This window comes from Athene cunicularia (assembly GCF_003259725.1).
Source record: "Athene cunicularia isolate RWA chromosome 3 unlocalized genomic scaffold, athCun1 chr3_part1, whole genome shotgun sequence".
Lineage (NCBI taxonomy): Eukaryota > Metazoa > Chordata > Aves > Strigiformes > Strigidae > Athene > Athene cunicularia.
The window spans coordinates 16,506,565-16,520,944 of NW_020799097.1; positions in this window are offsets into that span (position 1 = coordinate 16,506,565).

Here is a 14,380-nt window from a genome sequence, read left to right on the forward strand (position 1 = left end):
AGATTTTCTATCATCACCCACATTGTGATGTCTTTGATGTTGGTTATACACTGTTCAATCTGATGTCAGCCCACTGTTATTGAGATCATAACAAGACCCTCCTCATTACTCCTCTCCCACTGCTAACCAAGGGCAACAGTGCCCATGTCCTTCAGAGAGCTGCGGAGCATCGCTGCCTTCACTCATGTCTTGCTGGAAATCATTCCTTCTCTGTGATCTTCATGTGCTCCCCTTGGATAAATTACACTTTTTTATTTGTTGTGATTCCTCTTGCTGGAATTTGGCCATATCTTCTCCATTTCCTCTCCTCAGCTTGCGAAAGAACTCAGTTTGTGTCTTCTGCTGCACGGAGAATATTTTTAGCACTTAAAAACTAAGCCTGATAGGGCTGATCTGGTGGTACAGTGACTGATTTTCCCTCTGGGCAGTTTTTCCTTGCCAGAAGGATGGTCCCAAATGGGGAAGCTCTCGCAGATGACACTGACGCCCCTGTGCCAACTTCCTATCCCTGGTACATCTGATGGGAGCGTGCTTCAACAAAACAATAGGTGAGAGTCTGGGCCTTGCCAGGCATCACTGCCCACTCCGGGGACCTGCTCCCCCACACAACCTGAAAAGCAGAAACCACTACCTCATTAGAAGCAAGGCTGTGGCAGTTCGCACACTGTTAAAGAGGGAGAAAATGTTCTGCTTGAATGAAGAAGATTTTCTGTGCCAAAACTCCATGTACTCATAAGCTTTTCCTGTCCATTCAGTTTTTTTTCCCTTCTCCTTGCATTTCTGCACCAGGTGGTGCCCAAACTTGAGAAGGCTGGATGGTTCAGACAGACTGCCTTTCCAACAAGGAAATTACTGTTCATAGTAAAACCAGTTAATGAACCTAAAATACTCTAATTTGCTGCCGCACTGTGAGCCACAGATCCCATGCAGGAAGATGCCTACACTCCATGTTCTGCGAGAAGGGGCAGCAACTCAACTACAAACGAATTTTATTCTTACTACATCTCTTCAGTCCATTTACTGTTTAACTGTATAAGGGCCAGAGAGGAAAAGATAGGTGAGTGATGCTGAGTGTCATTTTACTTATCCCAACTACAAATTATTTATAAAGCACAGAGATAATTTGATTACTCCCCTCTTTCTTCTTTGTAGCGCTCAGCCTCTCAGAGAGTCGATTTGTTACGATGACTCCTTTCTCTTTGACTCCAGAGGAGTCAGGATGCACAAATGAATGAGCCACTATGAATGTTTGCAGCACACTGCCTCTCTCCCTTCCAGGGCTGGATTCTTCTCTACATTCTGTTTTACTGCTACTCCATCCAGTTTTAAATGTCCCAAGTGACAACATTTCTGCTTCCCCCCTTAGATATGACTATATGAAAGCAGTCTCATTCCCTAAATAGGGAATCAACTCAGCTCATTTTTAAGATCTGCCTAATTGCAGTATTTCCACTGCAACATAGGATACAAGACTTAAAAAAAAAAAAAAAAAAGCCTTTTGGGTCCTTAAGATTGTTTAGTTGAAAACAAACATTCAACCTAAAGCTCCATCTTAAAACTAGTCACCATGTGTCCCTTCCTCCCCTCCCAAGGTTTCTGATAAAATTAGTTTCATTTCTAGAACTATACAGTGGGGTTTTGTATCTTACTTAAAGGTATGGTTGGTGTGAAGAGTCCTAAAAAATTTCACTCTGAAATCTCTAGTCTGGGCCAAAGTTGTGTAAACTGTTGGAGATTTAAATTTATTGTTCAGGAGGTACAATGAAGGAGTGTGTTTGGTCTGAGAGCACCGGTGTATAAGGAAATTCACAGCACAGCAATATCCCCTCCACCTTTCCCTATAACAGGACCTGTGCAATGGTGACACTACTGGATATAGGTGGAAAGTTCTCATCACACATTTCATGGGAGTGAAAAAAATTTGTTCTTTCTGCCTCTTCCCCACTTCATTCAAGTCAGTGACGCTGAAAAGGGGAAGAGAAAATAACTGAGCACAATCTAAGGGAAAGAAGAAGAGAGTTTAGATGGAAAAGCAGTTGATGTTCTCCTATGCATTCTCCTCTCCTTGTTCTTGCCCTGTTAGCTGAAGGCTTACTAGGTTTTTATCTGATCTCAGCCTCTGAGCTGGGTGGGCTCCAAGTTACACGACAGAGCTACTGGTGTGGCTGGTGCATCTCCACCGTGTTTCTTGAAGCTACAGAAAAGCAGCGATAGCATTTCACCTCCCTGCAGGGAGCTGAGCTCTCAAAAGACAGGTCTGGTAGAGAGCTATGAGCAGCAAAGGGTGGAAGATAGTTTCAGCAGGAAAACAAATTATTTGAATATGTGCAGGCCTAAATTAAGGTTTTAAGATAAGCTGATGAGATTGTTATGGTGATGAATTATTTAGAATTTGCATATAAAATTTTTTGCATGTAAACAATAACACTGTATGTATTCAAATATGTGATTTATAGATTTAAATACTGTGTACTGTGTAGACTTCTTGCAAATTTTCACTGAAAGCAAAAATCAGGCTTGTGGTGTGCTACCCTTTCTTCAATACCTCCTGCTACTTGGATGAGCATCCACTCCACTTCTAAGTTATCAAGGGGACCACAGTTAGTCATTGGTTTTTCTGTGCAGTGAAGATCACCAAGTCAACAAGCCCCTTAGAAATTACAAGATGTGCTGCGATGAGTTGAAAACCTGTGGGAAAGTAATTTAATAACCAGTGATCAGATTTGATGAAGACAACTTGTACCTGATGAGGTGATGAATGATCACAGATAGATTATCTTGGAGGAAGGACTCCTCTTCCTCGGCAAAAGTGGAAGCGATTCATACACCAGCTGACAGACCTTCATCCCAGAGAAGCCAGTGCTGTTAAACCCCCCTCAAGCCATGGCAGCTGTCTCCTTGTTAGGCAGACCATCACCTGGGAAGTTTGGACTGGACAGAAGGAAACCTCTTTTACCAGGAGGGTAGCACAGAGCTGGGACAGACATCCAGGCAAAGATGACTCTCTGTCCTTGGAGGTTTCCAGCTCAGCCAGGGAAGGTGCTGGCTGCTTTGCTCTACCACTCACTTTGAGCAACAGGTTGGAGTAGACACTCCCCCAACCAATCCATCTTTCCATAGTACAGTAATTCTGCAAAATCACACAGAGTTTAGGGGACACCTTTAGGAAATCCCAGGTCAGTTCAAACCAAGGTATTCTTGAGGCAATTGCAGAAACTAAAGTTTGAGGCTCATAACCTCAAATCTCCAGATCAAACCACAGAAGCAGACAACCTTAGCTAGCTTTACAGTGAGGTCATCCAACTCCAGAGAGAGACAGATACAAGACAAGCAGGTGCCACAAAGTGGCAGATGAGTCTTGGTCCAGAGACCTCTCGCAACCCATCCTCAAGAAAGAGATAACTGTAGCCAACATGGGAGACTGTCTCTCCAGGGTCCCTTGGTTGCACATCCCCAGGCAACCTTTGGTCACTCCTGCAGCATCAGAATTTTCTCACTACATTCTCCATTGCTTTATCATCTCCAAAGCAGACATAGTTCACCTGGGAACAGGACCTGGCTGCTTTACATCAAGGGCTGGGCAATGAAGGCTGTGCTTGGATAAAGTCTTTACAGAAGGCAAGAGCCATATTCAGGGCTTGTCCATGTGCAAAGGTTGGAACATTTTCTTTACTGAGCAGTCAAATCGAAACAACGCTGAAAGGCTCTGTGAGCATGCAGTTAAATACAAACCCTGAATGGAGGATTTGGGTTGTGAAATCAGTACCTAAGTGTGGGAAGGGAGAAGCCATCTTCTTAATTCACCTCTTAACCTTCCCCTAAAACATTTTGTTCCCTTTCTGTTTTCTCCCTCTGTTCCACTTAAGCAGTGTCTAACATCATTTACGCTCTGCATACTGTTTAGGCATGCCTGTCCTCACCTCATACAAGGGTGAACTTCCTGCTGAACTTACATCCACTGTTCATACTGAGAAGACATGCTTGAGCCCAGTGCTGAAAGTTGCTGAACATCTTTCCAGCGCTGCAAAGCCTCAGCTTTCATTTACTTCAAGATAAGTGTCTGACACACTGCACATCATAGAATGTTCTCCTGCTGGGTCTATGCAAAGAAGAGCTCGGGTAATTACTAAAATCTTAATTTCAGCTGTCAGTAATAATTTCAGTTCTGCCTGTCAAAGAGAGTTGAAGCCATGTGTCTGACAGCAGGCTTTGGGCCCTGGATACCTTAGCATGTAAAGTCGTCTGATGCACAAATCCAACATTTTATAATTCTGCTGCTTTAAAAACAGCCTTTTCTGATTACAAACATGACATTTGGCCACTCTTCATTTCCTGGAATTAATTGCAACTTCAGACTGCAGTCAAACTGCACATTTGAGAACAATCCTTGTTTCTAAATTGGAGAGACATGGATTTGCTGGATAGACCCTTGGTGGATAAGGGATGGTCACACTCAAAGGTCAACAGCTCAATGTCCAAGTGGAGAGCAGTGACGAGTGCCATTCCTCAGGGACTGGTGTTGGGACCGGTGCTGTTTAACATCTGTTTTGGCAACATGGAAGTGGGATTGAGTGCACCCTTGGCAAGTTTGCCAATGACACCAAGCTGTGTGGTGTGGAGGGAAAGGATGTGCCATCCAGGGGGACCTTGATAGGCTTGAGAGGTTGGGCCGTGCAAACCTCATGACATTCAGTAAGGCCAAGTGCAAGGTCCTGCACATGGGCCAAGCCAATTCAGTGCACAAATACAGACTGGGCGATGAGTGGATTTGGAGCAGCCCTGCTGAGAAGGACTTGGGAGTAGTAATGAATGGAAAACTGGATATGAGCCAGCAATGTGTGCTTGCAGCCCAGAAAGCCAGCCATGTCCTGGGCTGCATCAAGAGAAGTGTGGCCAGCAGGTCGAGGGAGGTGGTTGTCCCCCTCTGATCTCGTGAGACCCCACCTGCAGTGCTGTGTTCAGCTCTTAGGCCCCCAACAAAAGAAGGACATGGACCTGCTCGAGAGGGTCCAGAGGAGGCCACAAAGATGATCAGGGGGATAGAGCAGCTCCTTGATGAGGACAGGGTGAGAGTTGGGATTGTTCAGCCTGGAGAAGAGAAGGCTCTGGGGAGACCTTGTAGCGGCCTTCCAGTACTTAAAGGGGGCTACAGGAAAGATGGGGAGGGACTCTTCATCAGTGTAGTGATAGGACAAGGGGTGATGGTTTTAAACTGAAAGAGGGTAGATTTAGATTAGATATTGGAAAGAAATTCTTTACTGTGAGGGTGGTAAGGCACTGGAACAGGTTGCCTAGTGAAGCTTTGGATATCCCCTCCCTGGCAGTGTTCAAGGCCAGGTTGGATGGGGCTTTGAGCAACCTGATCTAGTGGAAGATGTCCCTGCCTACAGCAGGGGAGTTGGAACTGGGTAATTTTTAAGGTCTCTTCCAACCCAAACCATTCTGTGATTCTATGATCTTAGAGAAGTATGTGCTAGAGCACAGGGATGTGGGAGATGCTCCTGGTCTTGTACTTGGTCCTCATGCCTCTGCCTGTTCTTCCTATGTGCCCTTTCACTTCGTGGTCTTCCCCTTCCAAAATGCGTATAGTTGGCCACTGAAAAACAAGAAAAGTTCTCAATATATATATATTCAGCATTCAGGAGCAAGCAGTCCGCAGAGACTGCCTGTTGGGAACCCAGACCCTTCCATATTGATGGCCGAGACAGTGTGGGAAGCACAGCTGAGATTCAATACTGGAAGCCCTCAGGACCACTCCTGAGCTAGGTGCTTGTGCTGATGGGCTACAGAGGTGCCGATGGCAAACGAAAAGTTCCTATTGACTTCTGGGAGAGAATAGCATCAATGTCCTCATATTTGATAGCTGCCCCAAGTACATAGATCAATAGAGACATTTTTAAATCATCTCACCAGTTTTAAAAAAATGTAGTTCTTTCCAGGCCTTCTTCAACTAATATACTTCATTTTGATCAATCCTTCATCTTTGTTTTAAAGGTAATATCCTACATTTCTCAAGCACATAGTCTTGCCAATTGCTCCTTGCTACAAAGTCCCTGTTTCCATAAGCATATATTTTTATTATGCTAAAATCCAAATTACATTTCAACCTTGCAGTTATTTGTCTCTACTGGTGTAGCTACAGGTTTTAGTTTTGGGTTTTTTTAACTAAGATCATTTCACTAATATTACAGCACAGCCCACAGGTGGTTGCATCAGTGGGAAAATATCTGTGCTGAGGGAGTAGCAGTGGGCTGGGCAAATGATGGGAACTCTGCACACAAGCTTGGCCAGTACCAAAATATTTATACAACTACACGGTGATTTCAATATGAAGATAGACAGCCAGCTGAACAGGAGCCAGCAGTGTGCCCAGGGGGCCAAAAAGGCCAATGGCATCTTGGCTTGTGTCAGCAATAGCGTGGCCAGCAGGGACAGGGAAGGGATCTGACCCCTGTACTCGGCACTGGTGAGGCCGCCCCTCGATTCCTGTGTTCAGTTTTGGGCCCCTCACTCCAAAAAGGACATTGAATGACTCGAGCGTGTCCAGAGAAGGGCAACGGAGCTGGTGCAGGGTCTGGAGCACAGGTCGTACGGAGAGCGGCTGAGGGAACTGGGGGGTTTAGTCTGGAGAAGAGGAGGCTGAGGGGAGACCTCATTGCCCTCTACAGCTCCCTGAAAGGAGGGTGCAGAGAGCTGGGGATGAGTCTCTTTAACCAGGTAACAAGCGATAGGACAAGAGGGAATGGCCTCAAGTTGTCCCAGGGAAGGTTTAGACTGGATATTAGGAAGCATTTCTTTACAGAACAGGTGGCTAGGTGTTGGAATGGGCTGCCCAGGGAGGTGGTGAAGTCCCCATCCCTGGAGGTGTTTAAGAGTCGGGTCGACATAATGCTGAGGGATCTGGTGTAGTTGAGAACTGTCAATGTTAGCTTAATTGTTGGACTGGATGATCTTGAAGGTCTTTTCCAACTTAGACAATTGTGTGATTCTGTGATTCTATATATACTTACAATCGTCTTGCATTGAAACAAATATTAATATAAATTTGTGTACCACTTAAAGCTATATGACTGTATTATGTTTGATTAATATAAGAGACATCAGTGTTTTTACTTCTGTTACAATATTAAATTCAAATAGCAGAAGCACCACTTCTGATGAGGGGGACATTTTTTCTTCCGAACATCCCCCTGGTTGAGTCAGCTTCTATGCACCAATAAAGAATCCCATATAACTCTGCATAAAGCAATTTTCAGTTTCACAGAAATGTATTCATCTAGAATTCAATAGTGTATAACCTAATCTTTTATTATTATTTACATTTTTATAGCAGACATATACAGATAATATGCATTGAGGTATTCAGGGTGAATAATACACTTTAAAATCTTAGTGAAAAAAACACCACAGAACAGTCTGGTTTGCAGATACCACCTAGGCATCCAAAGCTTAATTATATTCTTAGTCAATTTTGATTTACATTTAAATTACAAATTACATTTTGCTATCATTAATTTACAATGCTACTTAAAAAATACATATTCCATGGTACATGAATAATAATTCAAAGCAGTCAGATCTTGCTGGATTGTTATGATCTCTTGATAGTGGGTGCTGAATATTAATATTTCTAGAAAGTTTTCTCCATTGGAATATAACATTTCTTAATGTATAAGCCTTGCCCATTTGAATTCAACCAACCATTCATGGCACAGCCAGTTGCCATAGGATTTGCTGAGTGAGCTGCCTGCACTTGCATTCTTTAGAAGACTGTAGCATAGCTCCATGGAAAAGCACTCGAAACCCATGTACACTTGTTAATGGGCCAGAACAAGGAGCTTTCTATGAACCACTTCACTCTGTGATCATGTTAAATGTCAAGAACCAAGTAGGATCCACTGACATCAGTGTGTGGCTGGGTGGTTTTCAAGGAAGGCTTGGAAGCGAGTGGGAGAGTTCATCTGGGCCCCAGAGGAGGATTTCTCCTCTGCTTTCCAGGGTGAAGCGTTTGCTTCTGTGGAGCTGTCCCGAGCATTTGCAGTCTTTCACCAGTAGCTCACGGTCTCCTGTTGACTACAGGCATGTGTTTATGACGCTCATGGAGCACATTTTGCTCCAATGGATAATTGTTTCCATAAATCTCAGAGAAGTTGAGTTTTTTTATTTGCCTTTAATTAATTCCATTCCAGTGTGGTGACAAGCATCTTCCTTTGAGTAAAAAAACCAAAACTGGATGCTTGTTTCGTACTGCAAATTTTTTTGGTGTACGTAAGCATTAGCATGGCTGTGCTTCCCCCAGCAAAGGCCAAATCTGGTGATTGCATAGTGCATAGCCAGGACTGCTGTGATAATTTCATCTGCAGAGGATGTCCTGTAGTTCACAAGACTAAGCACGACTTAAGTCAGTTGGAATGGGAGGTAGGCAGGGCTGTACAGTTTTGAACACCAGTTTAAGAAAACTTCAGTCTTGAGATTCAGAAACATTGAAGAGACATCCTTGGCAAAAAAGAAATCCATGCTCTCTGTAAGAAAAAATGGAAAGAGGTTGTGAAAGCAAAGCACAAAATAAAACAGAAACATAGTCACTCAGTTACAAACAGCATTAATGACAAATGACTAATAGGCATGACTGTTCATAAATCTGAATTTATCTTTAATTTCCTCTCTCAAAAACTTTTCAGGATCATGAGCAATATTATTTCAAATTTATTTTGCCGGAAAGCTTCTTTTTTGTTAGGAAAGGAGTTGCCTTGTAAATGCTGTGACAAATTCACCTGTTTTTTATCACACTCGGGTTATTTCATTTCAGCTCCCTGAGACAATTTGCTATTGAATGGACTCATTTGCAAGGGCTGCTTTAGAAACATAAAAAAAAAAAAAATTATTAAAACAGAGACCCTAGCTACTTTTAAAATCCTTTTCCATCTCAGTAGAACTGAGGGAGGAAAATATGTGCTAGTAGCTTCACAGAGATTAATTTCAACAACATATCTTGGAAGTTCACAAGAAACTGGCTCCAAAAAAAAGTGAATGTGGTTGTAATGATGGAAAAGGAGGTAGAGTCAGGATTAACCTTAGTTTGGAAAAGTCTGACTTCATGTTACTCCTCATGACAGGGACCTGCTAGACAGGATGCTCCAGTGCATTGAAATCTGTGTCCTTTGCAAGTCAGGGAGCAGATCCAGTAGGAGGGCAAGCACACCATTTCAGTCTCACTTTTGCACAGCTGGAAAAGCATTTCCAATAAAAATGGTGTTGGGCAGCTGACGGTATGATTCTGGTAAAAAAAAGGAGTATCATTTTCATATACAAGGTATTGTACCATGAATTTACTAAGATGTTTAAATTGTTTAAATCAGATATCTACATAAATCTTGAATTTTCTATTAAGTAACCACTTTTCCAGTAAAAAATTAATAACTTTCTCTGCAGAATAAGTTATATCGGCTTTCAAAGGATATTAATGGCATTCCCATGAGCACAACAAACTTTGTAGATGTAGTTCTCAAAACAGAATTACCTTTTCAAGCCTTTTTCAGCTTGTTAAAGCCCTGTTACTAATGGGTTATGGTATATGATCACCAACCCATGTGCCAGGATGGATGAAGAAGGAACTTCTCATTTTGGTCCCTTTACGGTCATTAGTAATCCTTTAGCTTCGGTCTCGCTGTTCAGTCCTGTCAGTCAGGAGGAGGATCTAAAGTTACTCATTTATCACTAACGTAATGGTGCAAATGGTCATGGCATGCATCATGATACTAATGTGAAGTTGGGGAAGTTATGGATTAGTGTTGGCATTGTCACCACTGATTGATGCTGGTACTTTGTTGCCTGGGAATGAGCAGTGAATATCTCCCACACTCCCTCCTTGTGGTTGCACATCCCTGAGGAGCATGGGAGGAGCTCAGACTCTGGCCTTGCTTCTTCACTTTGGTGCCTCCAGGCTGTCTCCACCCTGTCCCACGTAGGCAGGGGGCAACCCCTGGCTCCATCCCTCACCCTAGCTCCATGTGAGCTCCACTGCCCACAGCCAGACCAGGCGGTGCGGGAGCAGAGGTGTCCTCCTGCCTCACGCGTGCTCGCAGCCACTCCTGTCCACATCTGTGCCTCTGTGAACTTCAAGTGTTGACACTTGGTGTGAGCGCTGTGAGGATTAACCACTTACACCTCTGTAACATCTGAAGCTGTCACAAGAGCCATACAGATGTTGACAGAGGATCCATAAACCTGAGACTGCACATTGCAGTTCAGCTGTGTCTCATGCGTCTGGACCCAGCTTCTTTGGCCACAACCCAGGCAGGGACAGAAAGATGGCAGGATCTCTTCAGGCTTGGACAACTTGGGGGGATGCTCATTTGCAGCTTCATTTTTCAAATAGAGCATCTTCTTGTAGAAAGATGGTCCCACCTGTTTTGCTGATTAAGGATATCAATTAAACTCACACACCAGAGTGAGAAGAGTAGGTGTATTTTACTGGTGATAACCAAGTAATGTAACAGTGTAATACAGAAAACATGCAGTAAGAAAAAGCAGAATAGTGCACTTAAAGCAACAAACAGGAGAATACAGGGTAATGCATCAAATCATTACTGCATGAGAGAGACAATAGAGATTAAGACAGATCCCTCAACACTTGCAGACGTTCCCATCACCCAGCCCCGCAGTGGCCGGGCAGCCCCGGTTACAACGAGGGTTTGCAGAGCCTGTCCCGGCAAGGGGCAAATCCTACGCGGGGTGTCCACCCACAGGTGAGGCTGCCAAAGTCGCTGTGAGCGGGTCCAGCCTTATATACCTGAGATTGACAGGCCAGAATAGGTGGCACCTTTGTTTTGAGTGGAAAATTTCTGGTTTCATTCTCCTGTTGGATTCCACCCAAAGCCTGGCCAGGGCTCAGGGGGGGAGACCAAGGGAGTTTCTAACAAGGCCAAATACGTGGGTTCTAAGCCTTGAACAAGGCTAAACAAGGGGAGTTGGATACATTCTCTCCACACTACTGATTATATTCTGTCTAAACTGCATCTTTCACTAGCGAGTTTACATACTTTGTTAATGATTACAGACTAAGTTAGCAGCTTCGGCTTGGGGCCTGTTGTTCAGGCTTCAGTGTATCAGTGCTTTAGTACATCAGCATAAGTGGTTTGTTATAACTTAGTACAATACCTACTAGCACAATGGTTTTCAGATATAAAATATACAGGATTCATCTATAGGACAACTCTAGCTTGGGCAAGCCTTAGCACTTCACCACCATGTCCCCAAACATCAACTGTACATGGGCTGTCCACCAAACAAGACACCTGCACTTTATGAGCTATGTTGTCATATTCATCTTTTATGATTTCCACCATGTGAAGTTACCCCCCTTGGGTAACAGGAAAGACTCTAGGTTGAATATTTGTGCATGTGTTTTCCCACTTGGGACTGTATGGAAGATGAGCGAAACCATCCCACCAACGACCTCCCCACTGACATCTTTCCGTAAGCCTCTCCTGGTGGCGTGGGAGACCAGCAAGCAGCTCCTGGAGGCTTGATCAGCTCATGTGCTTAGATCCGCTGCAGCAGCAGCTTCGGTAAGACATGTGCATTCATTTTTAAATGTCATTTTTATTCCTCCTACCAGTTGTGCTTTTATTTACCATTTAATTTGTAGACTTCTTCACTACTTTCTCTGCCATCACCTGAATGCTGGCCTCCAGACATGCACCGTTTCTGAACTGTCTGCTCACAGTTGTGGTGTTTTAGGACAGAAAAGGCTTTTTAATGACCAAAATGCATCACATTTGACACTGCCTCATTTGTTCACCTCCTGGATAGCCCATGTCCAGCATAGCTGGTATCCCACGATCTCCCCCATCTCCGTCCTATTCTCTCAGGGGTGCTTTTTTCAGAGTGTGCACCTGTCTCCAAAGCAACTAACCACTTTTGCTGGGAGCGAAGCTGCCGTTCACTGCCGCCTACACACAATACCTCCCATCACGGCTGTTCTCCATCACCATAGAAACCGCCCTCCCTCTGCGGTCCCATCCCGGCTGACCTGGTATTTACTTTATCAATCTGTACAGTTTATTCCCAGTGCCGATGACAGCTTCTAATAATGGAAGGTTATATCCCATGCCAGGACCAAGTTACTTCTCTTTTATGTGCATGCAAGTGTGGAGGGCATGGGTTTGCATCTGTTTCTGTCATTTCTAGCAATAAAAAAAAAAAAAAAAAAAAAAAAAAAAAAAAAAAAAAGTAAGCTTGTATCTTGACATCACCTGCCTGAAAAATATTTGCTTCATGTTTGGTTTTAACAGCTTAATCCCTCAGGTAAAGACAAGGAACAGAGGTGACAGCTGAAGATTATATTGCTTTTCCTTCTCCCTCTCTAATTCCCTTCAAAGCAAGTTCTTTCCTGGGACAGGAAAATATTACTTTTCAAAACCTCTCAAGATTTTCAGGATCCTGAGAATGACTCCATTAACCATTCCAGAGTGTGTTTCCCACCACCATCCCCAGCTGAGCAGCATGGGTTTGTTTTGTCTGCTGGAGACCTGGAGGAGATCTGGCATGTGTCAGGACTCTTCTCTCACCCCCCCAAATCATGGAACAATATCAAATTCAGGCCAGAGCCTCCCCACATGGAAGGCAGGAGAGGATGCAGGCAGGTGAGAGTCTCTATCAGACCGACCTTCTTCCAAATTTCAGAAGGTGTAAAGAGAGTCTCCTCTTTATTCTTCACTAGGTTTTACGCTCTTGAGTGGCACCTACTCAGTATATAGAAACTTACATGCAAAATGTGGTGGCTGTAATTGCACATCAGATACTGAGGTCAAATATATTTATGAAAATGTCATCCCAGCTCTGTCTTCTGTTTCTTCCTGCTTTATTACTTGGGTTTATATGACAGACAGATGGGAAAATATAAGGAAACAAGGAGACAATGTTGGTTACAGAGCCTTTTTAGTATGCACTGCTTTCTCCCTAGGAAAGTATCTTTACACCCTAATCACATCACCTCTCAATCTCTCTTTTTATCATAAACTAAAGAGACTGAATTGCTCATGGGTAAGGACTTTTTTCCAAGACTTCAAAATATTTTTTTGGCTCTTCACTCCTTCTGAATTTTAAGGATCAATTTCAGCCTTTTAGCCTGAGGGTCCTTGGCTTTAGATTTGCTTTCACAACCTGTCCCAGTTTGCTAAATCTCAGTCAACAGGCTTCTACTTTTTCCATGTTGTCTCTGGGATGAAAAGCTTTTCATGATGATGGGTGAAATTACAGGGCATCGCTTTCCTCTGGAGTGGCCATGGTGATCTTCTCTCTTCAGCTGGTGTGAATCAATCCTCCAGGACCCCTCTTCCCTGAGTGCTCTCCAGTATGATTTGTGTTTGCTTACTGCAACTTAATCTCAGCAGCCTCTGCACCTCAAGGGAGGGATGCAAATCCTTGGCAGCATGTTTCAGGAATCCTGTTCTGCCACTGCTGAGTTGAATGGTGTCCCACCCCATACGGAACAAAACTTTCTCATGTAAATACTCACACACATGAGTTTATTATCCGTTTTCTGCAGGCATTTTTCTCTCACAGTGAAATGATGACAGGAGTGATGAACAAAATGGCAAAGACTCCAGCCAAACCCATGTCTCTCTTTAATTCCAATGAGTAGTCAGAGAAATGCTTGGCAGTATTCAGCCAGCTCTATTTTTAATATTTTGCTTACATGTGTAATGACCATGTGCACATAATAGCTGTCCCCCTCCCTGCTCCACCCAGCACTTTCCAGTATTGCTCACTATAGCTTCAAGCAGACATGCCTTATGGCCATTCCTGATTTGTGATGGGGAAAGCACCTCGGCCATTACACATGCAAATGTGCTAACTATCAAGAATATTATTTTAATAGATTTTTCACCGATAGCTTCTTCTGTTTGTCCCACTCACCATCCCAGAGACCCATTCAGACTGGGATGCAGGGAAGGGGAGACACCAAGAGGGAGGTGGGGATCCAGCAGTCAGTGTGTTTTACTGCCGCCAGTGCTCCACATGCCCATCACAGCTTGGAGCTTCACAGGTGGGCAGGAAAAACAAGGCAGTCACCCAGCCACCGCTGGCAGGTGGCTTTCATGTGAGATAAAACATCTGGAATCACGGCTGGGCTGTCCCGAACCCAAGCAGAAGGGGCCCAAGTGCTTTAGTTCATGATTGATCAAAACTCCCCTTGATTTCTGGCTGCCTGGAGCGGCGGGCGGCAGTCAGCAGCAGCGGCCAGCTTGTTCGGCCAGCCTCCCCTCCCAGCTGTTCCCAGTTCTGCAGTCATCCTTTCAGACCTGCTCCTGCAGTGAACTTGCAGCTTTCAGCATGAACACAATACTAGCCTCCCTAGCAGCAGCAGAAAATC